Here is a 27,660-nt window from a genome sequence, read left to right on the forward strand (position 1 = left end):
GTAGCTGGGACAACAATCTGCAGTAACAATAGCACAACTCATGCAAATTAGAACTAGAGCAATTTTCAAACTGATGTCCATTCATCCTACACCTGGCACCTCATGTATCCTGGCACACAAGCACCTCTCCTATGAGCAACTTAACATGCATGTGTGAGCTTATATCCAAGGATACAAGCACCTCTTGTAAACCTTGAGGACAAACTCCTTAGTTTTTAATGTAAAACATTAAGGAAGAATTAACACATAGGCTTTTTGCCTCTTCATTGCCTGTTTTTTTTTTTTGGTGAACACTCTGCTCCAAGTTGTAGTTAGAAGAATCTCCAGTTCAATCTTGGGCTTATTTCCTTTGGCTTCACTTGTGACACATCTCTAAATAAGTATCAGCATTTTGCAACTTTGAAAAATATCAGGAATGCACATTTCTCCATAAAACCCAGGAAATTCTAAGTATTAGAGCATGAGCCATAACTCCATGACCCCTTATGTGGAGGATTTGTGGGCATGGCCTCCCTCCAGTGCATGCTTAGGCTTCTCCATATCGGGTGGTACACATGGCCATCTGGATGGAAGCAACACTGGCTTAGCAGCAACTGCTGTGAGAACTCTGAATTTCAACTCTCTGGTGGGAGACTCACAGTTCTGAACAGTACATTGCCCTGGAACCTACACTCAGGCCACCTGCACTGGCTGGTGTGAAGGAAACATGGGTACCTTGAATGTATTAAGGAAAGGTGGTCCTCGCCCACACAGTCTTGTGGCACAAGTGGGAGCTATGTTAGAAATTTCTCAAGAATGCACTTCACAGTGGTGAGATCTGGTCAGGCAATCTATGACTTTCCTGGGATAGAGCGTAAATATAGTCCACCCGTTGTAAAAGTCAGAGGCAGGCAAAAAATAATGAGGATGCCATTCACAGAGGAGGAAGCACAAATAGCTGTTAAACATATAACAAAATGAACAATCACAGTGGTTATCAGGGAAATGAAAGGGAAAACTGCAATAGGTTACCATTTGATGCCAAAATGTATGAATGGGCATTACATGTCTGATACTACCAAGTGATGATGTGGATGTTGAATAATGGGAAATCTTATGCCCTGCTGGTGGGAGTACACATTGGTTCAATTACTTTAGAGAAAAATTTGGCATTATTTAGTCAAGGTGCAAATATGCATTCTCTATGCTCTAGATAGTTTTCTATTAGAGCAAATCCCACACAGCGCACAAGGAGATATATACAGGGATATTTATAGAAAGGTTCTTAAAACAAAACAATGGAAACAACCTGATGTTCATCAACAGTGCATACCTAAACTGTGGCGCCTTCATATAATTGTTACAACAGGGGTGGGGGGAAAGAGAAGGGAAATGAACAAGGGCTACATGTACCAACAAGCATGAAGCTCACAAAATGTTAGAAAAAAATCTACTCGTAGACTAATAAATACAATGTTTTATTTCTAGTATGAAGCTTAAAAGTAGACAAAATATCATATATTCCTCTCACACATGTACATACATAATAAAAAGCATAAATAAACATATGAAAATTAAAAAACACAAAATTCAGAATGGTGAGTTCTTCTGGAATAGAGACCACACTTGGGGAAGGGTGCACAGAAAGTTATCTACTACACGGATGATTTCTATTTCTTAAGCTAGGTGGGCATTCATTGTGTTCTTCTTTATATCATTTTGTATGCCTTAATATTTTATAATACATTTTAAAATGTTATTTTGAGGTGTCAACGAATTTCAGAGCTAGAAAGGCCTTAGAAATCACCTAGTTCAATAACCTCCTTTTAAACACAATGACAAATAACTAAAATCAGAAAGGAAAGACGAGGTACAACCTGATGCCACAGAAACGAAAAAGATTATAAAGGCTACTATTAACAATTATATACCAGCAAATTAGATAACCTAGGAACAATACATACATTGTTAGAAACAGGTTATATAAGGTAAAATTCTTATAACCTACCCAGACTCAATCATGAGGAAGTAGGAAATCTGAACAGACCTATAATTAGTAAGGAGATTGAGTCAGTAATAAAAAATCTCCCAACAAAGAAAAGCCCAAAATGAAATGGCTTCACAGGAGAATTCTACCCAACATTCGAAGAAGATTTAACATCAATCCTTGTCAAACTCATCCAAAATATTGAAGAAGAGGGAACACTTCCAAACTGATATTATGAGGCCAGCACTACCCTAATACCACAGCCAGGCAAGGATGCTATGAGGAAAACAAACAAACAAACAAACAAACAAAAAAAAACTACAGGCCAGTATTTCTGATGGATATTGATGTAAAAACTCTCAAGAAAATACTAGAAAATGGCATACAATAGCACATTTGAAGGATTATACATTATGATCATGTGGGGTTTATCTGTGGGTTGCAAGATAGTTCAACATAAAAAATTAATAAATATAACATACCACATCAAAAGAACAGAGGACAAAAATGACATGATTATCTCAGTCCAGAAAAAGCATTTCACAATATTTTAACACCTTTCATGATAAGAACATTCAACATACTAGTAATAGAAAACTACTTCAACATAATAAAGTCACATATGAAAAGCCTACAGCTAGCATCATACTCAATAGTAGATACAGAGAGAACTCCTACAACTCAGTGACAGAAACCAAATAACCCAATTAAAAAATGATCAAAGGACTTCAGCAGACAGTTTTCTAAAGAAAATAAACAAATGAACAATGGCATATTCAAAGATGCTCAACATCACTAATCATTAGAAAAAGGCAAAGCAAAACCACAGCTAGATATCGCCTCACCCCTATTAGGATGGCCACTGTCCAGAAACACCAGAAAAACAAATGTTGCTGAGCACCTAGAGTCGTTGGAATCCTTGTTCCAGCTGTAACAACAGAAGAAACATGGCTTTACCGGTGCAATCCTGAAGACAAAGCACTGTTGGTGGGATTGTAAAATGGTGCCGCATGATGGAAAACAGTATAGAGATTACTTGAAAATTTAAAAATAGAATTACCAGCCGGGCGAGGTGGCTCACGCCTGTAATCCCAGCACTTTGGGAGGCCGAGGGGGGTGGAGGAGCTCGAGACCAGCCTGGCCAACATGGTGAAACCCTATCTCTTAAAAAAAATAAAAATAAAAATAAAAATAGAAGTACCATATGATTCGGCAATCCCACTTCTAGTATTTTTCCAAAAGAACTGAAAACAGGATCTCAAAGAGACATTTGCACACACATATTCTTTGTAGCGTTCTTCATAATTGCCAAGATGTGGAAGCAACCTAAATGCCATCGGTAGAATGAATGGATAAAGAAAATGTGGCACATATGTATACAATGGAATATCATTCAGCTTTTAAAAAAGAAGGAAATCCTAGCACATGCTACAACAAGGTTCATACCTTAAAGACATTATGTTAAATGCAACAAACCAATCACAAAAAAGGCAAATATTACCTGATTCCACTTCTGTGAAGTGTCTAATCAAACTCATAGAAACAAAGTCGAATGGTGGCTGCCAGAGGCTAGGGAAACAGGGAAGCAGGAGTTGTTCAATGGGCAGAGGGTTTCAGTCATGCAGGATGAACATTCTAGAGCTCGGTTTATTATGCAACAATGTACATAGCATGTAGTTAGCAATACTGTACAATAGAAAATGCTTAAGAGGGTAAGCTTTTGTGTTTTCCTGCTGCAATTTAGGCAAACAAAAAGCATGGTAAAAGCAAGGGCCGGAGTGATGGGGTGACAGGCCCATCATCAGAAAGGTGGCCAAAGCCAGATCACTGGCCTTTTTCCTGCCTCTTGCCACCTCCTTATGTCCTGATTTCTGTTTTATTTGTAACAGCATTTCAGGAATGTGAGATGGGCTTTAGAGATGATTGCTCTTGTTGAACAGTGATGTCTCCACTTTAAATGTTTACCTATATCTTTGTGGTTTGCTCCTTACACTGGAACCGTCTTTTAAATTGAGTTTGTGGTTTTATTGTAAATAATTATACATTAATATTGCACTCGGCTTTTGCTGCCTTTCAAGCACGTAGTTCAAGGTCCTTCTGATGCAGGTAAAGTTTAGGATTTACTTACCAGATGAAATGGAAGTTACATTATGGGAAGAAAAATTTGAGGCCTAGAAAGGGTAAAGAATTTATCTAACATTACAATTCCATTTTTGTTTGGAGGGGAACAAGTTTCAAGTTTAAATTATTTAAAACTTCTCCACCCGCCCTTCAGGTCAAAGGACGATGATTTGCTTCACACTTTAGCTATAGAAAGTAATTAAAATGTAGGAAATATAGAAGTTTTAATACCAGCAGGCCCACCTTTTGCCCTTGGATATGGCCTCCTCCCAACCAGCCTCTGCCCTGCTCTGACCACATTTCCCTGGTTCTGACACTTTCTGCAGATTTTCCTAACTTTGGGGAAACTGAGACTTTGAGATGAGCAGGAACATGTAAAATGCTCCCTAGAGGAGGAATTTCTGCTTGTTGAAAATGAGAAGTGCCTGCAAATGGAAGTTAACAGCAAAAGGTGTCCGGAGTCATCATTCAGGCCTCACTGTGGCAGTCATAATTCATGATTTCCTGAGCCCTTCATAGGTTCCCGAGAGTAATGATGGCTGCCTCCTCAGGCGCCCATTTGCCAAGCACAGGGCATAGCTGGGCAGACAGCCCCCTGTGGGAACTGGAGCTGGGCACCTGGTCAGCCGGCCTCCTGGTTCTGCTCAGGTTCTTGGTTGAGAAAACAGGCCGTCAGTGCTTTATACAGTCTTCACTAATGATTTGCTTTTTTTTTTTTTTTCAGTGAATGTGTCTAAGCAGGGTTCTAGAAAAAGAAAAAAAAGTAACTCTGCAAAACACAGAGAGGGCAGACAGCTAGCACAGGGGCTTCTGGGCTGGAGGCTTCTCCAAGGTCCTGCTGCCTAGCCATGGGCAAGTGGCCTGAGCCCCCGGAGCCTTGGGCCTCTGAGAGGCATCCTCTGGGTGCCTGTTGGACCCCTGGGACCTGCGTGCTTGGGGGAAGCTGTGCGTCCTGCTGGCCGGGGACTCTCACCTTGCATTTCTTGCCTTCGGGTGTGTTGATCCCCCTCTGGGCCTCCTGTCTGACCTCTGGGGCCTGGGTGTTGGCCCGGATTTATGACCCTGAGCTTCTTTTTATCTCTTCGGGAAGTAAACGTTTTGGTTGGGAAGTTTTTCAATTTCCTCCTGGCCTGGACCAAACCGCTCATATTTCCAAGGGCAAGATTCCCCTCTCCTCGCGGGTCCTCGTGCCCTGAAGTGTAATCAGGAGCCTCACTCCACCTGCAGACAGGCTCCTGCAAATGCTCTGATGGTGGTGACTGCGACAAAGACAGCAGGCTGCTCTACGCTTACCCAAACCTCACATTTTCAGAGTAGAGTTACTGTTGTTGTTCTTTTTTAGCAGCTGTAGACAGAGGCCACTCCCCTGCAGGCCTCCTCCTCTGATTCCCAAAGGAAAAGACCTTTCCAAAATGTCTATGAGGGGCAGGGGCACAAGTTCTTCAAACTGGATGGCCATGGATTGTGTGTCCCTAAGTGTGCCCTACAAGTCAATTACAAACTCTCCTGAGCCACAGTCTCCCAGGAGAGGGCCAAAAACCGACACCTTCTCCGAGTGCCCCAGGACCTTCCACTACACCCCAAAGCTTTAGAACCACTGCTGAAACTGCACAGCAGATGGAATGGGGGGAAGTGATTCTTAGTCCTGCTGCCTTTAATCCCCCTGAAACTGTATAGCATTGTTCTCAAGAAAAAAACGTGAACCCAGGACAGTCCAGCCATGCCGCATATTGGGCCTCTCACCAATAACAGTGCTCCATGGTTTTATTTATTTTTTTGCCAGAAAGTTTTCATCCAATTACACGCACATCTTTTTTTTTTTCCTCCACAGTGTCCCGTCCTTCCAACTCCCATACTCACCCTCCCAAGCAGTTTCCCTCTTAGCCTGGTCCCCGAGACGATGTCATTTGAAAGTCAGGGAAAGCAGTAAAGTCAGGGCATCCCTTTTACACCGTCGTGAATATCCTCCCATCTGATGGGTCCTTTTATCCTGAAATGCTTCACTCGCTTTCCACCCCAGCATAACTTCACCCACCACTGAAGTACCGCCAGCCGGCTCAGGAGGGTGAGCGGCAGCTGTTGCCCTGTTTAGGGCAGGAAGTGAAGAAGAACATGATATTCAATTAAAACTGCAGGGGGAATTCAGCGAGACAGCAGGGTCTAATGGAGACTGATGGCCTGGGAGACCAGCCGGTCTGAGTTCCATTCCCATCTCTGCCACTGGCTCACAGGGGTGACCTTGGGTCTGTCACTAAAACTTTCTGGGCCTTCGTTTCATCTGAAAAATGGTAGTGATGATACCTGCATCCTCACAGGAATAGTTATGAGGATTAGAGAGATTAGAAAAATACACAGGGCTCTTTTGATCCCTTCAAAGTCAGCAGTGAAGGATGGATGGATGCAGAAAGTGGTCTTAGGCTAAGTAGAATTGGCTGCCAGCAACAGGATGTGATTTGAGGTGTAATCAAAAGTCGGCCGGCGCTGAGACAGCTCCCCTAGCAGCCTGTGAGCTGCTCTGAAATCCCACTGCTGGACTGGAGAGCCAGGTTAGAACACAAGCATGACAAGTCGCAGCAATGACACAACCTTGGCCTTTACATGAGTGAGCTGGAGTAGCTTGCTGGTTTCCCAGAAGAAAAATAAAAAGGACCCTGAGTGATTGAGGCCCTAGAACAGGGTAGGTAACTATGACTGGCAGAGAATTTAGATACAAAGAATATAAGAACATAGAGTCAGGGAAACTGGTTGGGGACTTTGTGGGGAGGGGAGCGATATGAGGAAAGTGCTGGAGCCGCGGAGAATGTTAATTACAGAAGCTGGTTCTCAAAACACTACAAAAGGCGCAGTGCAGTGGCTCATACCTGTAATCCTAGCACTTTGGGAGGCCAAGGGAGGCAGATCACTTGAGGCCAGGAGTTCAAGGCCAGCCTGGCTATGCTGTATTATATGTTCATGAGACCAAGAAAAAGCATTGCCCTCATGAAAGTGTTATGATGCTGATGACTGCAGCTATGCTGGCCAGTATTACTGTTTCAATTCCAGCCAGTATGCGTTTGCTGGGTGTCATCACAGTACGGAGTGTGGTGGTGAGGAACAGCTTGGGATTTGGCACCCTGGGGCTTGGGTTGGATTCCCAGCTCTGTCACTTTGTTCTGGAACCTTGAATACTTAAGCTTTCAGGGGTCCAGTTTCAGCTGGTAAACTGGAATAACAGACCTACCTCACATGCTTTCCAGAGGATCAAATGAGGTGATGCAGTGTGAAAAAGCCACACTGGGTGTGACAGAGGCTACACAAAGGTGAGCTGCTGTCTCAATCAGGACAGGTGTGCGTGTGCTGCTGTAACAGCCAACCGATAACCTGGCATTTCAATGGCTGCATGTCAGCCACAAGTCCGCCTCGAGGGCGCTCTGCTCATCAGCATCTCACAGAGACACAGGCTGCCAGTCCCGGATCAGGAAAAAAACATGGTAGAGTCTGCATTGGCTCTGAAAGCTTCTGCTTATCTTTCATTAGCCACAGAAGTCACGTGGCCACACTGACTTCCAGGGAGCAGGGAAGTGCCATCCTATCATGTGTCAGAAGGAGACAGAGCTGGAATTCACAGCCTATGACACAAACAGTTGCTACTCTACAAGGCTGGATAAGATGTGATCCCTGTCCTCAAGATGCTTACCAGAGCTCAACTCAAGAGCCCTACCCAGAGGTTTCTGAAACATCTCCAGGAAAGTGTACCCCTTCTTTCTGCCTGCCCACCACATGGGCAGGGCCTCATCACTTCTGTCTATCACATAAATGGCTTTGCTAAGGGCAGCTAGAACACCCACCTGCTTCCCTGGCCTCTGCCACTCTGGTTGTAAAATAACTCCCAAGACCTCTCTCTCGGAGCTTGTGTCTTCCCTTGCCCTTCACCCAGATGTCAAGGAGAGGTACCCAGGTGGCCAGGTTTGTGAAGACCCCCTAGGCTGCAGCTAATTGCACTGTGCTTGAATGCAGCTAGGAGGAACAACTCTCCAGCTCTTCGCTTGCCCGGAGCCCTTCTTGTACCAGATGCCTGCTGACCTTCCCATGGCCCAAGCTCAGGTCTGTCTTTCTGCCTTTAGGGAAAGAAAGAAACAGGAAAGCTTGGCTCATTCGGCCTCTGCCACCCCGGGTGGAACCATCTTTCTGTTCAGCTGGAGCACAGATATCTCTGTAGCCCCCTTCTCCACCACCCAGAGAGTACTGGCATGGCCTGAGACTCACCAAAGCCTTTTTCTTCCTTCCTCTTGAGTGGTGTCCCTTCTCCTTGGACACTGTAGTTGGGGTCCTAAGAGAGAGAATGAAAGAGTTTAATGTAATAGTATTAGTGATAACAATAAATAGGTTACCATGTGCTGGGCTCTGTTCTGAGTGCTTGGCATACATTAACTCATTAAATGTTCACAAGAAGCCTAGGAAGTAGGTATTATTAATAGCTATGCTTTAGAAATGAGGAAGAAACAGGTTCAGAGAGGTTAAGTAGGTTGTTCAAGGTCACACGGCTAGGAAGTGGCAGAGCTACGATTTAACCCAGACCATGAGACTGCAGAGCTCATACAGATCTGTTTTTATCATGGCAATTACGGCTACAGTGGTTGAAAGAGATGGTTGAAGTTACAGATTGCAAGGGCGCCTCTGCTCCTGGTGCTGGCAAAATGTCCTTCCCGGTGTATTAGGAGGTCGTGCCTGCCCTCTGCTGGTCGCGAGTGAGCATTGCCACTCAGAGTGTGTGGAAGAGAACCCGCCGGCAAAGCGCTTCACAGATATTTCAAAGAGAGTAAACTGGCAAATAAACTTGCAGCTTACATACAGCAATGGCATACTGACTATTTCTTTCCCTCTGATTTGGTGTATTTTACATTTGATTTTTTCTCCTGGAAAAAAAAAAGAAGGGGAACAAAAAGCAAACAGGCAGCTCTCCACTTCTGAAAACAAGCAGAAGAAAACCACAATTATGCAACTATCAAATAACAAGCCTATGTGTTCATTGTCATGGAGATTGCAGTGCGGGACTAGATGCCCAAAATGTCATCCTAAACAGATGTAAAGGCACATTTTCAGTCGTTCGTAACTAAGTTAGGGTAAAATAGTTTCCTAAATTAATCAGGGTATTCTTCCACTATCGAACTTTGCATGCAAAAAGATTCTTCTTTTAAAAGTTCAGCAGTTTTGAATTACCTGTGTTCAAATAGAAATTTTGTGTCACTTTTTGATTTGCTGTAGAAAGACAAAGGTCTATCTCTGACTAGGCTGCAGTGCAAGTCAGCCAGAGACATAGCACATAGCATTACAGGGACTCAAGGTTTTGTGGCTCATAGTAGTGACTACTCTCAAGGGGACAACCTGGCTTCTTCAAAGGCCCCCAGCCAAGAGGACCCCTTCAGCCAAGGTCAATCCTGCTCACTAAATCTTTATGGAGAAGGAAGAAGAAGGGAGAGGAACACTGCCACAAAAATCCAATCCTGAAAGCTGGCCCTTGAAATTAACCAGCTGAAGCCCTGTATTTGTCAGTTCTCACACTACTATAAAGAACACCTGAGGCTGTGTAATTTATAAAGGAAAGAAGTTTAACTGACTCACAGTTCCACATGGCTGGGAAGGCCTCGGGAAACTTACAATCGTGGCGGAAGGTGAAGGAGAAGCAAGGTACTTCTTACTTGGTGGCAGGGGAGAGAGAGAGAGAGAGAATGGGGAATTGCTACTTTTAAACAGATCTAGTAAGAACTCACTTATGATCACAAGAACACTATAGGGGAAACCTCCTCCATGATCCAATCACCTCCTACTCGGTCCCTTTGAAAAAAATTACAATTTGAGATGAGATTTGGGTGGGGACACAGAGCCAGACCATATGAAGCCCCTTGTAACAAGTAGGTGATGTGAGGAGTCATGGCCTCTGAAGGTTGGATCTTCAGCTCCTAGACAGAGAATTGTCAGCATTTATAGTTCTTAACTTGGGTATTTAAAGTTTACCTCCCTGAGAAGTTTGAACAAGTTATGTGTACAGGACATAGGTCGTACCCACAGCAAAACTTTCATTGATGAGGACTCGTTTGTATTTTTCACCTCCTGCCAACACACCTAACTTAAGTAAATGCAGAAATCTCAAGAAAGCTGCTCATCAGAAGATTTAGTAAAGTAGACCTACTTTCAGGACATACCTTGGGATCTGTGCATAGTCAGATATCCTGTATACCATGCTTGGACCAGGTACACTTATGTCCTTGGGTAACTTTTTCTCATCTATGCTCACAGCTTCAAATAATCACCTCAATAGGGGGCACTTGCAAGTCTACTTCCTTACTACTGCCTCTGTCCTGGGATCTGGATTGGCATTTCCAATTGCCTGATGGATAGCTCCATCTCGATGTCCCCCCAGGACCCACACGCAGCATGTCCAGAGCTGACCCAACCATCCCATCCCTGAAAGTCCCCTTGACTGCTTTATTTCTTTTAACGTCATCACGGTTCTCCTTTGGATTCCAGCTCAAAGCCTCAAACTCCTCCACTTTGCCTCACACTCTGTCCCACCCGATGGACCTGGCCAGCTGCCAATCTCTCTTACCACTGTGCCTTCTTGACCTCCCCCCATGCTGACTCCCTCCTGGCATGATGTCCTGGACAAGGGGGAGCTTCAGAGCCAGACACAGGTTCAAATCCCAGATCCATTATTTATTGCATACCTGAATGTAGACTTTTTCCCTTAATTTATTCGAGCCTCATCTGTAAAATGAAAACAAATATGTACCTCATAAAAGTCATTGTGAGATCAATCAGATAATATAGATTAAATGCCTGGCATAGGGTGAATGTTAAATATATGTTATTTTCTACCCTGTCATCCAAGCCTCATTATTTCTCACTGGGGCTAACTTTGAGTAGCCTCCTAATTCGTCCTCGCCTTTTTGCTCTCCATCACAAGCACTGATTGCACACTCACTGCTTGCCAGGCACTGGGCCAGTCACCAGGAAGAGAAACATTAAACAAGCCCACAGGCCCTGCCCTGGGAGCTTACAATTCAACGGAGAAAGTAACATTCTCTCCTTCCTGTGGTTTATTTTCACTCTTGTACCTGATGGATCTTTCTTAAGCACAGATTACATGTCATTTTTCTACTCAAGACTGTCAGTGGCAGCCCATTTCCCATCTCATGACATATATCTTTCTTTGGCTGGCACTAAAGTCCTTCTGAATTAATAAGGTGATCATTTGCTTTTGTAGCCCAATTTCCTTCCACTGCCTCTACATATATCCTCCGTTCTGTCCAAGCAGAATGACTTGTCAATCCCAATATAATGGACATTTGTCTTTTTTAAAACTACTGATCCCTGTGACATCTTTTCTATTTCAGAGAAATCTCCCTGAGTGAGTCTTGGTGAAAGTCAGAAACCCACATCCTACAGAAACAGGAGCACACAATCCTTCTCTTCATTCGGTGGATACCAGGATGTAAGTAAATAAACCAGGCTCAGCCAGTCAAAAACTCTACTCAAGATTCTGAGTTTTGGGAAAGTGACATGATATCGGAAGACACACACAGGGTATTTAATTCAAAAGACTTCAGTGAATAGAATATTTACAGAGGTATATCAGGGTTAGAAAACAAACAAAAGATGGTGAAGTTCCCTTGTCCCAGGAATAGCAATGCACATGGGGTTCACTTATAAAGATGAATGTTGATAAAAGCTTAACGTACAGAAACAAGGCAGAAAATTGTGGTACTTTTCTCATTTTATCTGCAGCAATCTAGGGAGTCATATAAGAATGTATTCTCAGGCTGGGCGCAGTGGCTCATACCTGTAATTCCAGCACTCTGGGAGGCCAAGGAAGGAGAATCACTTGAGGCCAGGAGTCAAGACCAGCCTGGCCAATGTGTCGTAACCTCATCTCTACTAAAAATATAAAAACTAGCCAGGTATGATGGCACACACCTGCAATCCCAGCTACTTGGGAAGCTGAGGCATGAGAATTGCTTGAGCCTGGAAGGTGAAGGCTGCACTGAGCTGAGATCGCGCCAGTGCACTCCAGCCTGGGCAACACAGTGAGACTCTGTCTCCAAAAAAAAGGGAGGAATGTATTCCCAGGTTCCCAGGTTCCCAGGTTGCCTGGCCAAGGAGGGGAGGTCATGATTATAACCTGGACTGGACTTACCAATGCAGGTGCACCTACCAGTGACATTAGTTCTAGCATTTGAAAGTGATCTCAGTTGTTGGCTTGGTGAATAGATTGAAGCCACTAAATGATATTAGATGAGATCAATTTCTTAGGATGAAGTAGAAAGAGAAATCTTTGCTGGAGTGAATTCAGCCTGTTTGACCAGGACCTATCCCTCTGAGATTCTGGCAAGGACCCAGAAAGGCCTGCAAGGCCTTTGGGAATAACACTGGAGAGAGACCCGCCATCTCTGAACAGTGCTTCCCTGGCTGTTTAGGGTAGGCTGGGTATGCTAGTGGAAGGTGCTACAGTTGAAGCATGTTATCTGTTTACAGTGGGGTTGAGGGAGCTGGTTGGGGAGTGATGAGGGACAGAGGGGAAACACTTCATCCAGCAGGGACAATGGGGGTGTATTTACTGCAGTAGGCAGCAGAGTTGACTTGGTAATGGGAATTATTTAGCTAGCAAGGATCTTTGGCAGAAGCTAAGTGATCCTGAAGTTCCATGGGTATATGAGTAAATCATCAGGTTCCTACTTGATTTGCATAGCTAAAAAGAACTCTCAGGATGAGAGGCTGTGGATTTGCCAAAATTCACGTAGTATAAACACATGGCCAAGGAAGACGAACACTAAAACAGTCACCACCCTCTCAATCCTGACTTCTGTGAGGACACGAGAGGCTTGAGGACTGTGGGTAGCAGTGCCGCTTTCACATGGGCAGACAATTTAATACTGAGAGGCATCAGTCCATACTTGACCCTACCTGCACTTCAGCAAAACCAAAATATTCAAATTACTGAGGAGGAACAGCTGTGATCAATGGAGGATTTAAAGTGCTCAGTTTAAATGGGTCATGTGGAAAATACCTGGTTTTTTCCCCTTGATTTTACATTTGTGTGTCCAACTAAAATAACCCATTTCAGTGACAAAATTGAGAACTTAGACCAATAAACACTGAAGTGATAGCACAGCCCGTCGATTCAGTTTATGCAATTAGAATGATGTCCCGCCCCTCACAAGCAAAGAGGACTGGAGCCCAGGGAAAATTTCACTACTTTCCGATTTTACCCATCAGATCTCAATGTACTATGGTGATGTACCTGGAGAACTCAGGCTACAGTCTTATCGATTTCTTCACTATTGATAAAAGGCTCCAAAGGCTATTTAGAATGGATGAGCCTCCTGTTCACAGAGTAGTGGGTGAAATACTGTGCTGGGTTCGAGTGTCCCAGTACACTGACCAGCATGGAAAAGTCTGTCCTGTTGGAAACCTGGTGGTAAAACAAAAATCTCCTACTTTAAAGTATTTTGATAAACTAAACTGAAAAACTAAATAGGAAACTTCATTCTCAGGCCCTGATGCCTAACTTGAAAATTATCAGTAACTTCATCTCACATAATTTTAAATAAACACATAACTTCCAGATTGTGTGACCATGTGTCCGACGTAAGTTAAGCCACTATGGTAGAAAGTGACAACAGATAGGCCCCTGGGCGGTACATAAGGAAGTTGGACCACAGAGGTAGGACTGCCATAATACCTCAAGGACAAGGTGTGGTCCTTCCTCTTAGTTTTCCAAAGATAACTGAGGACCACTTGCCATGGTAACAGGGTACAACTGGGTACCAGGGAAAGATTATTTTGACATTGACTCTAAGCCAAGAAATTGTTAGAGATTGGAGAAGGTGCTTATGGAGACTATGGGATTGGTGATTTAGCGGATTTTTGCCCAAATCCACTTCAAATTTGGCTTCACGAGATCCCAGTCACATCTGGTTGTTTCACCAGTCCCTAGGCATATAGTTAAAATAAAATACTTAACAATTGGAAGAATCCTTACTTGTGAAGAAAGATATTTCATGACAGGAAGAACCCAAAGAAGGTGGCTGGAGGGCTCTACCAAAATATTTAAAGAAAGCAAACATTTCTGGGAAGGGGAGGAAGGAGGAAGGTACACATACGGATTAGGGCTATTTGGAAGGTGCAGGGATGGTGACCCTTCAAAATAAGGATAGTAATATTGTTTATGTCATGGAGCTATTGTGATGGTGAAACGAGTTAATACATGCACAATGCAGATAAAAATCACAAAACAAGTGCTAGCTACTATTTTTACAATTATTATACTCACAACTCTTATTTAACCCTACATAGGGGTATGCGAAGACAAACAATCTTCAAGAATTATTATGGGTTATTTTAAGTTTAATCAGATGGTGATAAGATTCAGGACCTAGGAAGTAGAAATTAGCAGGTATTTTAGAACTTACGTAAGAGAAAGAGAAATAATCCTCCTCCCCTAACACAAGGTCTTTTTACCTCAATTTGCTTGGGAAATTCAATGGTCTAGGGCATGTCAGCATACCTTCTCCAGGGTGAAGGCACATCCCTGTACCTGACACCTCCTACCAAGAGGCAAAATGCTAGGCAAGGTTGTTTGGATTTTGAGTGAGACATGAGTTATATTTGCCTTGTGCTGCTCTGAATCACTTTCAGCTAATTTAACTTAGGGTAAGATACCCAAACAAGAGACAGTTCTCCATCTGCTCTAGCAGTACCACTCAACTTTCTTATTCAGGAGATCTTCAAGCATTTGCAGCAGTTTGAGTTTCTGTGAGGAGCCTATGGCAACCCCCAACAGGAGATCATAGCAAAGGTCCTGAGAGCCTTTGAGCAAAGCTATTCTATTTCAACCAGTAACTATTTCCTTTTGAGGACTTGCTATGCAGCCTCAGTAGAAAGTGAACCCCTGACCACAAAACATCAAGTGGCCATGTAACCTGGCTGTCTACCATGAACTGTTATTTGATCCAATTAACCATAAAGTCAGGTGAGCCCAGCAGCATTCCACCATCAAATGCAAGTCGTAGCTATGGGACTAGGCCTGGGCAGCTTCTGAAGTCACAAGGAATTTGCAGAAGTGGGCAGTTCACAATCCTCAGCTCACACCTCTGATGTCATGGGGAGTTTGCTAAGAATAGGCCGCTAAAGAAATACGAACCATTGGTTTAGAGCTGGTACACGTGATGTGCAGGTTCTGGTTACACAGAGATTGTTGTGGCTTTGAAACCTCACTTGGGGCTGGGTGTGGTGGTTCATGCCTGTAATCCCAGAACTTTGGGAGGCCAAGGCAGGTGGATCACGTGGTCAAGAGATTGAGACCATCCTGGCCAACATGGTGAAACCCCGTCTCTACTAAAAATATAAAAATTAGCTGGGCATGGTGGTGTGCACCTGTAGTCCCAGCTGCTTGGGAGGCTGAGGCAGGAAAATTGCTTGAACCCAGGAGGCAGAGGTTGCAGTGAGCCAAGACGGCACCACTGCATTCCAGCCTGGTGACAAAGTGAGACTCTATCTCAAAAACAAACAAACAAACAAACAAAAAACAAAATAAAACAAACAACAGCAACAAAAAACTCACAAAATAAAACAAACTAACAACAACAAAAAAAACCCTGAAAGACAATAGGGAAAGAAAATCTTTCTGGGAGCAAAACTTAAAGCTGTATATAACCATGTCAGTCATTTTGCCTGGAAGAAGAGAGAGCTTGAATTATGATGATAAACCAACATGTGAGCAGATGCTAAACCAACTCACAATCAGCGGTTAATAATTTGTCCAGATGATTTGAGATTGAAGTGTGCAAGACTGGAAGGTTGGTAACAGTGAGGCTGGGGATACGTCTCCTGAATTGGGCCTGGAATGTGAGAGTACTTGTCTCCCATGATAATGCTCATAAAAGTACTTCCTGCCAAGGTGGATCCTTCCCCACCACCTCAATACTTTTTTAATGAGCTCCTGAACTTGTAACTGTGGCAGCAGGCATGGAGGCTATGCGAGGACTCCCTGAAGGGATCAACCCTCTGTCTGTCCAGGTGGATTACACCAAGCCCTTTCTAAGATGGGGAACTAGTGATTAGTCTTCACTGGAATACACGCTTTTCTGAATTTGCATTTGCTCCTCTTGATCGATTCTGAACACACTTGCATCTACCAGTGTCCAACATCAATGGACATACTGAGCAACTCATGATCTTCCACATCATAGTGCTTTTGACAAAAAGGAACTTACTTCTCGGTGGAGAAAGTAAAGAAATGATAGAGGCTCAAGGGATTCTTTAGTTGAGGTAGATTGGGTGGCTTGCCACCACTTTTTAGTGTCCCTCTTTGCCTGAGGATTACACACGCACACTGTTAAGCCCATGGGAGGCCATGTGACTTGCTTTGGCCAATAAAGTGTGAGTGTGAGTGGAAGTAACATGTGTCACTTTAAAGCAGCAGCTTTTGAGCCAGTGTATGGTTTCCTGTCATGAGACTAACAATGCTCCAGAAAGCAGCTGCTCCATCCACCTGTGTCCTGGAGTAAAGATGTTGTGAAGCAGAGGTGAACAGTCCCATGCACAGTGAATGAGAAAGAAATTTTGTTGCTTGTTACTGCAGCATAACTTGTCTATGCAGACTACCCATGCTCTCCACTTTTTCTCTTGGTTTATTTTTCTCATTTCTTTCTTTCTCCTCAATTTCTCCCTCCCTCCCTCCCTCCCTCCTTTCCTTCCTTCCTTCCTTCCTTCCTTCCTTCCTTCCTTCCGTAGAGATGGGGGTCTCACTATGTTGCCCAGGCTGGTCTTGAACTCCTGGGCTCAAGCAGTCCTCCCACCTTAGCCTCCCAAAATGTTGGGATTATAGGTGTGATAGGTGCGAGCCATTGCACCCGGCCTGATGCTCTCTTCTTACCATATGCTCCATCATCCAAAAGCCATGTGCTCTAGAGAATGGTAAAATGGCTTAAACAAGATTCAGTTACAGTGCCAGGTGGTGTGCTGTCCATCAGGTGGAGAATATGTTCAAAACCAATGACTGGTGAGTTTTTTGTGCTGTTTTCCCCACGATGTGGTTACAGAGCTGAGGAGTAGATATAAGGGGGTAGAACACGACTACAACGTGTTGCTTCCCATCTCTGCAGCCCCAGCTTCTGTTGTTTTGGAGTTCTTTACAAGCAAAGGAAGAAGACTTTCCCCAAGGGAACCAACAGTAACCACATCAAATTAGAAACTGAATATGTCATCCGGACATTTTCAGTTCCATACCCACTGGATGAACAAGCAATTATCATTGGCCATAATGGTTGACCCAGCTATCCAAGAAATAGATTTGCTGCTATGTAGTGGAAGTAAATAAAATTGGGGATCCCATTCCTGGTTCTTACCCTTCTAAGATTCTCCCAGTCTCTTCAGTGGCTTCAGTGAGAAAGCTTGGCTTTCTCACTCCCCTGACCAGAAAGAGGGCAGTGTTCCTGCTGAAGCCCTGTGCACACCCCAGCACCTTGCCCCAGGCTAATCAACACACGGTGGGGGCTCGCTCTACCCAGCTCCTTTCTCTGTCTTTCCCAGAGTCCCCTCCCCAACACAGGCTGTCTGCTTCTACTCACGGTCCAGTCTCTTCAGGTAGCTGCCCTTCTTCTCATTACTATGTCCAGACTTGACAGTTGTTTTCTATGGGGGAGTCATCCAACAGAGTCTCATTCTATTATTGCTGGAACCAAGGTGGAGTTTTGACAGAACTAAATAGATTAAGTAGAAATGAACATTACCCAAAAATTCTGGACATGGAAATGGATGTAGTAACTTACAAAAACGTTGTCCCTTTGAGAGGGTGTTTTATCAATCAGATGTTACCTAGGAGATTTGGGAAGAAAGGACAGTAGTACAATTGAGGGAAGACGGAAGTATAAAAGTCGTCAGATGCCAAAGGGAAGGACTACATGCTGTATTTACCTTCTTGGGTTATATAGTAGAGGAAATGCCACCTGCTTTGGGGGAATTTTCCATTGTGTATGCCTCAGTGGAGGCAGGGATTTAATTCTGACTGCAGAAGCTAAAGGGGGACGGGTGGTGGCAGATACTTCTTTTCTGCACTTTGTGGAAACTAGAGTACATCTGTCCTAGAATCAGATTGTAAGACACTTTTACCCAAGATTTGGAGTCTGTAAGAATTTTAAACCACAAAGACACAGGGATAGTTTGATTCTTATTCGTAGTGGCAGTAGCTCAGTTCAGAGTCCAGCAGCAGCGGAGGGCAGAAGCTCTCACTGAAACACCCACAGCCGCCTGTTAACCGTTCTGTTCCCGAGGTGAGATCTCTGTGTTTTCATCCATCTCCTCTTGATTCCTGAATGTTTCCTGGGCCTAGTTTTCCAGGCTTTTCTTTGATTTTAACCTCACAACCTTTCCATTTGTAAAGTCCTTCTTCAAAATACATTGGATTCTCTTATTTCCATCAACCAAGTTAATGTCTGTACATCAAGCAAGCTTGTACAACCAAGCTGATTTACCAGCTGTCTGGTACATTAAGCAAGCTTGTACTTTTCCACCTCTCTGCATATTTGCCCATGCTCATGATTTGTCTTGAAAGGTACTTTTCCCTCTGCTTCTCATCCTCTTCCCCATACCGGTCTTGTTTTCCTGCTTTCTTTCAGCCCCCACTATGCTAAATATTGCGGGGTAGCTGGGACTCCAAACTCCATTCCTAGCCTCTCTTGCCAGCTGACTTCTAGTTGAGTTCTACCAGTGAGAGACTGACTGGATGCTGGAAAGTGTGGCAGGGAGGACACTAGCACTGTTCTGAGGTGCTAGAGGTTTCCCCCCAGCAGGTACTAGTAGACTGTATGCTCTGGTCTTTGGCAGGTACAGCATGTGCCTTTTTCTGGCCCCAGCACTAGCCACACCATGCCCCCTCTCCCTGGCAAACTAGTGCTGTCATCAGGGATGACATCAGGGACTACCTGCCCGTTAGGGATGCTCCAGTGCTGTGGTTCCAGGAGTGTCCCTGGTGGCAGCCCCTCTTTGACAGTCCCAGAGAGCTGGGTGGCATCCCTGGAAGTGCTACAGAATGAGCTCCTGGCTGTGGGTGGAGCCACCTTGTCTTTGTTTCTGCATTTGTAGGAACGGGAACATCCTCCTTCAGACACTCATCTCTGGGCTAGGCAACCCAGAACCCTTCAGGTTTTGCTTTCTTGGCCCAGTCAGCACTTTTGTAACTAATTCCTGGAATTAAATACTTTATGTTAGAAGTATTTAGCTTGTTTTCTTGATTGGACCCTGAACAATGCATGACTCTTGTCTGTCTCTCTTTCTCTCTCTTTCTTCCTTCCCTTCTTTCTTTCTTTCTTTCTTTCTTTCTTTCTTTCTTTCTTTCTTTCTTTCTTTCTTTCTTTCTTTCTTTCTTTCTTTCTTTCTTTCTTTCTTTCTTCTTTCTTTCTTTCTTTTTCTCTCTTTCTTTCTTTTCTCCTCTCTCTCTCTCTCTCTCTCTCTCTCTCTTTCTCTCTCTCTCTTCTTTGTTAATTGAGACAGAGTTTTGCTCTTGTCGCCTAGGCTGGAGTGCAGTGGCATGATCCTGGCTCACTGCAACTTCTGCCTCCTGGGTTCAAGGGATTCTCCTGCCTCCGCCTCCTGAGTAGCTGGGATTATAGGCATCCACCACCATGCCTGGCTAAGGTTTTGTATTTTTAGTAGAAACAGGGTTTCGCCATGTTGGGCAGGCTGGTCTCAAACTCCTGACCTCAGGTGATCCACCTGCCTCGGCCTTCCAAAGTGCTGGGATTACAGGTGTGAGCCACCTCGCCTGGCCGATACATGACCCTTTCTTTAAAGCACATCCCTAATGCCTTTTCCTCCATGAAGTCTTAGCTGAGCTCCCAGCCAGAGGCAATCTTTTAACTATTTGCAATTATTTGACATTTTTAGACAATTTTTTGGCATTTATAACTCCATGTTTTGTATGAAATTCACTTATTTTATCCTGCCCAACTTCCATTAGATGATGAGCACATTGGAAGCAGTCACTGCATCTTCATCACAGTTGTGTTTCCTGTAGCAGCTAACTCAGTCCCCAAAACTCAGTTGATCTTCTCAGCAAATGTGGGTTGATTTGAATTGATGTTTCAAATGGAAACCCACAATCTTAACAATGTCTTCAGCTTTCAACAATTCTATTGTGTTTGCTAGGCTGTAATAGGTTAAATCAGAAGTAAAACAAAAATAACTGTGGGTGAATTGCAGAAAATGTTTTATTCAATCATTTCCCAAACAGCAATGAAAATATTTGCACATCCTATTTCCCACACTCACTCATTCATCCACTTAAAATGATGCTTTTCAATTTAATAAAGCATTTTCACAAACATTATCTCATTTAAACCTCACATTGAGAATGTAAAATAGAACTGAATGCCCTCACTTCATACAGTATTAAATGGCAGAGCTGGGCTCCCACCCCAGATCTTCTAACTCAAAAGTCCAGCACTCACCTTATCTTTTGCTAGAAGCTGGGGTTCTGGCCAACCAAGAACTACAATTCTCTAATTCTTTTCTCACTGCTAATAAATGCCATTAGACATGCAGACTTCCATGTTTTGTACAAAAGTCCAAAATCACAGATTATCTGTGATTCCTTTTCATATGAAATAAAGGGGAAAATGACCATTTTATTCCCTTGGCTTAGAGAATATGGACAGTCATGTTTTCAATTTCACAGTTCATTGCATGTACATTTATTAGATTAGCACCGGTTTAGAAACGCGCCATGGAACCTCCCAATAACTTGGCAGTCACTTTTTGATTGCTTCTTGGAATTGTACTGTCTTGTTCTCCCAAGACTCTGACCAAGGTTTAGTGACTCAAAACTGAAATGCTGCAGGCATAAATTGAATCCAGCCCTGGCAAGGCTCAAGTTATTACTTTTCTCCACCTGATTATTATTCTGGTTTTCGTTGGTGTCACTTCTTGTCTCAGGGGCTGATGTTATAGAAGCAGATGTCCCATTCAGGTTAGAAAACTAACAGTGACATGTGTGCTCTGGTTTAGGGGGGAGCCTCATTCTGTCACTATGCTGTATTGGACCCCAAACACCTGAAAATACAGCCCCAGGAAGCTCGTCTTACATTTGGGTAGAAAAAGGAACTGTTCCATGGCCAACTGTATGAGGTGTTATTTGAAGGGTACTGGAGAGGCCCAGGCATAAATGTCATTCCCTGCACCATACCACTTATCTTACACTGCAGTTGATGTCTAAATTGCACCAACAATAAGTCATTTTTTTCATTTCCATCTGGCTTTTAAATCACATATTCCTGAGATGTTTGACACAATTGATTTGCTTATCTGATTTTATCTGATCTAATTTTCTGATCAGTTTTGGCTCCAGAACTTTAACCACTTCCCTATTTTGCCTCTTTCATGTGGGGCAAAATACTTACAATACTGTTTGATGCATAATAAGTCCTTAATCATTGGTAGTTTTACTGTTGTTATTATTATTTAATTTGTTTTACTAGCCTGATGAGTTAATAATAATGGCTAACATTTCTTGAACACATGCTATGCTGAAGATTGTTTTAGGCCCTTAGTTTGTTAGTTATTTAATTATTGTCACCATCCCATGAAGTAGGTACTATTATCTGCCTTGTTTTAAGGATGCAGAAGTGGACTCAGAGAAGTAAAACAACTTTCCAAGCATGAAAGAGCTACACAGCGATAACACCAATATTCAACAGTGGAGAAACTGAAGGGAGAGGAAGAAGGAGGATTCCAACAAAACCAGCCACTACCCCAGTGAAGGCTGAAAGAACCAATCTCAAAAAACATTTAACTGAATTTGTCTAGATAAAATGTAGAATTCAAAGACTTGTACCATTGGGGAATAGTATGGGCCCTCTTTCTCCTAGGAACTTTCAGAGTCAGGTACATGGGTATGTAATATCTGGAAGGTACTGAACCTTGTTTGCTTGGAGGCAGAAGACACATTAGAAATAAGGTTCTCACTTTTTTTGTTCATATTAGTCTGATATGGTGGGTGACCCCTGTGGGGCATGCTCAGGTTGGTTTGTGCAGGACTCCCAGCCTTGAGCTGTTCATCTCTCCTTTGTGCCTTCACTCAGGAAAGTATCTTCAAAATTAAGAGAATGAAAGTGCTGTCTCTGGGCCACACAACTTTGATGAGCATTATTCTGGTGGCCTGAATGGGCATATCCAAGGGAAAACCCATGGAGAGGGCTTTGAGGCAATCCGTTACCCTGACCTTCCCATGCCGTTGCAGGATGTCTGTGGATACAGTCATGCCTTGGGCTTGAGAGTTGGAGACTTATTGACAGAAAAATAGGAGTGAGCAAAAGAACAGAGGTAGGATGGGCATACCAAGATCTTGCAAACACAGTTCAGACATGGTAGAGAAAAAGGTGGTCATGCCATCTAACTAGCTCTCTGCAAACCCATGGAGAGCTCCCAGACTCAGCCTGCAGAAGAAAGTCCAGCCCAACCATGGGTCTGGGGCTTGGGCAGGGGCATACTAAGCCTGGGTTGGCAACTAGGAGTGCAAGGCAGCTGGTGGGACAGCATCATTCCCCACCTCTCTTGTGACTGCCCTGGCCCTTCTTTCTCCCGCTTCCCCCTTTCCCTATTCTCCCATCCTACCGTTCCTATTCTCATCACCTTTCATCTCAGTAGCCACTTTTCAGTATCACTAGTGTTGGCAGTGGGGAAGCAGTGAGTAGGAGCCTGTATTCCACATATTATAACCTGCCAAGTTCCAACATGACATTCCAAGATGGGCAATTGTAACTGTCTAAAGTGTACTGCAACATGAACCACAAGAGGACCTCAAAAAGTTCATGGAAAAAATTTAAAACTATACATGGATTTCTTTCTTTCTCTCTTTCTTTCTTTCTTTTATGCACCAAAATAAACTGCCAGTAATTTGTCATAACACGTCTGTAGGGGACCTAGTTTGAGGTACTAAGAAAGATAAGACACCCATTTGAAAAGACGCCCTATCAGAGCAACATGAATCCTGCTAAATTACATTCATGCTGAAACTTGGGTAAAAGAATGGTGAAATAACTGATGCTGTGTGAAAAGTTTGTGGGTACAATGCCCCAAAGAAACTAGCAATTCACAAGTGGATAACTTGCTGTGCAGGATGATATTGAAGATGAAGCCCACAGCACCAGACCATTCACATCAATATATAAGGAAAAAATTAATCTCGTTTATGCTCTAATTGAAGAGGATTGACAGCATTAACAACACAAACAGTAGCCAACACGATGGACATCTCAGTTGGTTCAGCTTTTGTCTGAAAAAATTTTTCATCTTTTCTCTCTGAAAAATTAAAGTTGAGCAAACTTTCCACTTGATAGGTACCAGAACCAGATCAGCTGCAGACAAGAGCAGAGCTTTCAGTGTAAAGTTGAAGTGAGTGGCATCAAGGTCCTGAAGCATTTCTTTGAAGAATTATAACAGGAGATGAAACACAGCTTTAGCAGTATGGTCCTGAAGCCAAAGCACAATCAAAGCAGTGGATTCCAAGAAGTGGAAGGGGTCCAGTCAAAGCAAAAACATCAAAGAGCAAAGATCATGGCAACAGGTTTTTGGGGATGCTCAAGGCAGTTTGCTTGTTGACTTTCTGGAGGGCCAAAGAGAAGTAACATCTGCCTATTATAAGAGTGTTTTAAGAAAGTTAGCCAAAGCTTTAGCAGAAAACGCCTAAGAAAGCTTCACCAGAGAGTCCTCCTCCACAATGACAATGCTCCTACTCTCTCCTCTTGTCAAATAAGGGCAATTTTTGCAAGAGTTTCGATGGGAAATCATTAGGCATCCAGCTTATATTTCTGATTTGGCTCCTTCTAACTTCTTTCTGCTTCCTAGTCCTAAAAATTTCTTTAAAGGGCACCCATTTTCTTCAATTTTTAATATAAAAAGAAGATTGCATTGACACAGTTAAGTTTCAAGGACTTTCAGTTTTTCAGGCATGGACTAAATGGTTGGTATCATTTAGTGTCTTGAGCTTGTTGGAGCTTGTGTTGAGAGATAAAGCTAATCTTTTTAATTTTTATCATTTCATCTCATTTTCTACAAACTTTTTGAAGCCCCCTCATATAGAAGTAAATGAAATCAGCTATATAAATTGTGAAATACAGTTCAGAACTTCAGTTTTTACGCTATGTATACATCTTGCTTGCCTAGCAAATATGTGTCTGTGTGGTTGTGTGTGTCCATGGGGTGGAGAGAAGCTCCTACGCCGATCATTCTCCCTGTTCCAACTTCCTGGATTTTTGGGTGAGAACTCTCTGCCTCTCTCCCTTTCTTCTGTGGCCTCCTTTACTCTTTGCTTATTTTCCCTCCCGCTAGCATCCACCCTCTTCCCCAGCTCCTCTCTCTTCTTTTTTCCCTGCATTTCTTCCTTTTCCTTGTACTCTTACTTTTCTGCTCCTCTTTGTCTCATTCATCTTTTACAGCTACTGTACGATGGAAAATAAAAAGGACAAACCAAAACTCTGAGTAACAATCTCTTCCTTCTAACATTTTTTTTTGTCAGTTAGAATGTGCATGCAAGATTTTTCTCTTCTTACAAGGCTTGTGCATTTTTAGTTGGAAATGGTGACATGCCATAACAAAACTTTGATAAGCAGAAGCTATTAACTGAGTCCTCAATTATCTACAAATTTTGTGGTGCTCTATTTTCAGGAGAAAGTTAAATGACAAGAGAGCAAGCATGAGTTTTGAAAGGATACCCTCAAATATTAAGCTACTGCCATAAAAATTCTCTATGACAATTAACTCAAAACTCAGTGCTATAAATAAACATTTTTTTTCCTGCCCCATTGCAGGTCAGCCAAGGGGTGGCTGATCCAGGCTGGGCTGGTTTGGGCTGTAAGCTGCTGGTTGATTCCAGGTCTGTCCCATGTGTCTATTTCCCCTCATCCTTGAATAAATGGAATTCTGGGAGCATCTTCTCATAGAGAGGATAAAAGTTCAACTGTACAGGTGCAATTCAAGCCTCTGATTGCATCACACGTTCTAACATTTCACTGCGCAAAGCAAGTGACATGGCCAAGCCCCAAGTCAAGGGGTGGAGAAGTACACTTTGCTTCCAGTAGAAGGAGCTGCAAAGTTACTTAATGAGGATATGGCTACGGGGCAGGATGAAGAATTGGAGCCATTAAATTCAAACCGCCGCATCCCCAGGTCCTGGAACAGGAGCTGCTGCATTTAAAGTCACTAATAGCCAGCACCCTTGAATAAACCTTCAGTAAACTGATGGCATAAGGATCCCTCTTGAGGCTGAGATGGTGAGGTGGGAAGGAAAGTAGGCCCAGGAACGGCTCATGGTAACGGGGCCCAAGTGAAGACTCTTTACTTCTCACAAGGGACCACTTCCCAGGACATGACCCATCTCTTTTCATAATCTTGAAGTTGCCACTGGTCTACTTTGAGCCTCCTTTCCCACCTGTAGAAGGAGCACGCTGGAAACGGACTGTACCACCTCAGAAGATTTCTTTCAGACTTTAAAGGGGTTTAAGATTTGACATACACACAATATAACTCTTTTTTTTTTTTTTTTTTTTTTTTTTTTTGAGTTGGAGTTTCGCTCTTGTCGCCCAGGCTGAAGTGCAATGGCACGATCTTGGCTCACTACAACCTTCTCCTCCTGGGTTCAAGCGATTTTCGTGCCTCAGCCACCTGAGTAGCTGGGATTACAGGCATATGCCACCATGCCTGGCTAATTTTTGTATTTTTGGTAGAGACAGGGTTTCACCATGTTGGCCAGGCTGATCTCGAATTCCTCACCTCAGTTGATGTGCCCCCCTCACCCTCCCAAAGTGCTGGGATTATAGGTGTGAGCCACTGCGTCCATTAATACGTCCCTTGCCCCATCTCTCCCAAAGATGTATTCACCTCGCAAGACCTGACAGGAGCATACACGGCTCAGACCACTTGTGAAGTTCACATAACACAAGCCAGAAGCAAACCTTTGTGCGATGTATGCCACTGAAGTATTGGAGTGACTTGTTACTGTGCATAGCCTAGTGAAAGCTGACTAATGTACGTTTTCTTTTACCTTATCAGACTAATGCATACAATGAAGGCAACTTTGTAATTAAGGGTCAACTGTCTCAAGTGATAAGACCTATATTTGACATCTAGATCTGACATTGGATTTATTACCTTGGATAAATCACTTGACTTCTAGATCTTACTTTCCTTGTTTTAAAATTGGAAATAATAAAATATTCTGTTTTTTCTTATAATAGTTGTTATTTTTTTTTTGAGGCGAAGTCTTGCTCTGTCACCAGGTTGGAGTGCAATGGCATGATCTGGGCTCACTGCAACCTCTGCCTCCTGGATTCAAGTGATTCTCCTGCCTCAGCCTCCTGAGTAGCTGGGACAGCAGGCACGCACCACTGTGCCCAGCTAAATTTTTTTGTATTTTTAGTAGAGATGGGGTTTCACCATGTTGGCCAGGATGGTCTTGATCTCTTGACCTTGTGATTCGCCTACCTAGGCCTCCCAAAGTGCTGGGATTACAGGTGTGAGCCACCGCACCCGGCCAATTGTTGTTATTTTGTTACTACAAACATTAATAAACGTTGCTACCACTTTTTGCTCTCTTACTGTTGAGCTTGTATCAGTCACTGGGGCTAAGCATCTTCCATGGGTGGGATATTCACCACAATTTCACAAGGTAGGTTAATTCTTCCCATTTTACAGATTTAGAGCTCAAGATCTGGCAACATCAAGCAATCTGCCCAGGGTCACAGCCGACATGAGTAGACATACAATGTTTGCTAAAGCAAGGTGTGTTGAATTTAGCAAGGGTCTCAACTATACAGTTTAGGTATTTAATAGTTTTATTGTTCTTAATTATAGCACCTAACATAACATCAGGCATAGGTGAGAACCTTTGATTGTTCCTGGATTTAAAAAAATTTTTTCTTGCTTTTTGCCACAAGATGGCACCCAAAGCCAACAAGCTACCAGGTCCTTCCCTCGGTCAGTTCCCAGCACGGCTTTGTCAGGTTTGCAAACAGGCCTCACACTTTGCTCAGACCAGGGGGCTCAACTTGGCAGAACTGATCAATGTCCATTTGGGTTCCAGACATCTGGACATCTCTGCCAACACTGGGACCACATCTGGAATCTTTCCTCATAGATTCAACATTTTTCCAAATCAAGTAACTTTACCTTGGAAACTTTGACCAAATCCTTTTCTTTTTAGAAATTCCAGAGGTCCTCTCCCAGAAATGACATGTCTGTCCACCTCTGGCCAAGGAGTATTTGTTGTCGTTTAATGCAATAAAATAGATATTTGATGTAACTAAAGCTTTTGAGCTTACCCTTACCTTAAAAATCCCACTATACTACCCATAGGACTATATTGTAGGCCAAGCCTGGGAGCTTATTAGAAACACAGAATTTTAGGATCTGCCCCTGAACCACTGGATCAAAATCTGCACCTAAATAAGATTCCACTGGTGATTCATATCACATTAGAGTTTGAGAAGCTACACAAGAGCCACAGGTCCATAGGTGATTTTCCGTTTTTTTTTTTTTTTTTTTTT

The sequence above is a fragment of the Cebus imitator genome, unplaced genomic scaffold, assembly GCF_001604975.1.
Source record: "Cebus imitator isolate Cc_AM_T3 unplaced genomic scaffold, Cebus_imitator-1.0 Scaffold344, whole genome shotgun sequence".
Lineage (NCBI taxonomy): Eukaryota > Metazoa > Chordata > Mammalia > Primates > Cebidae > Cebus > Cebus imitator.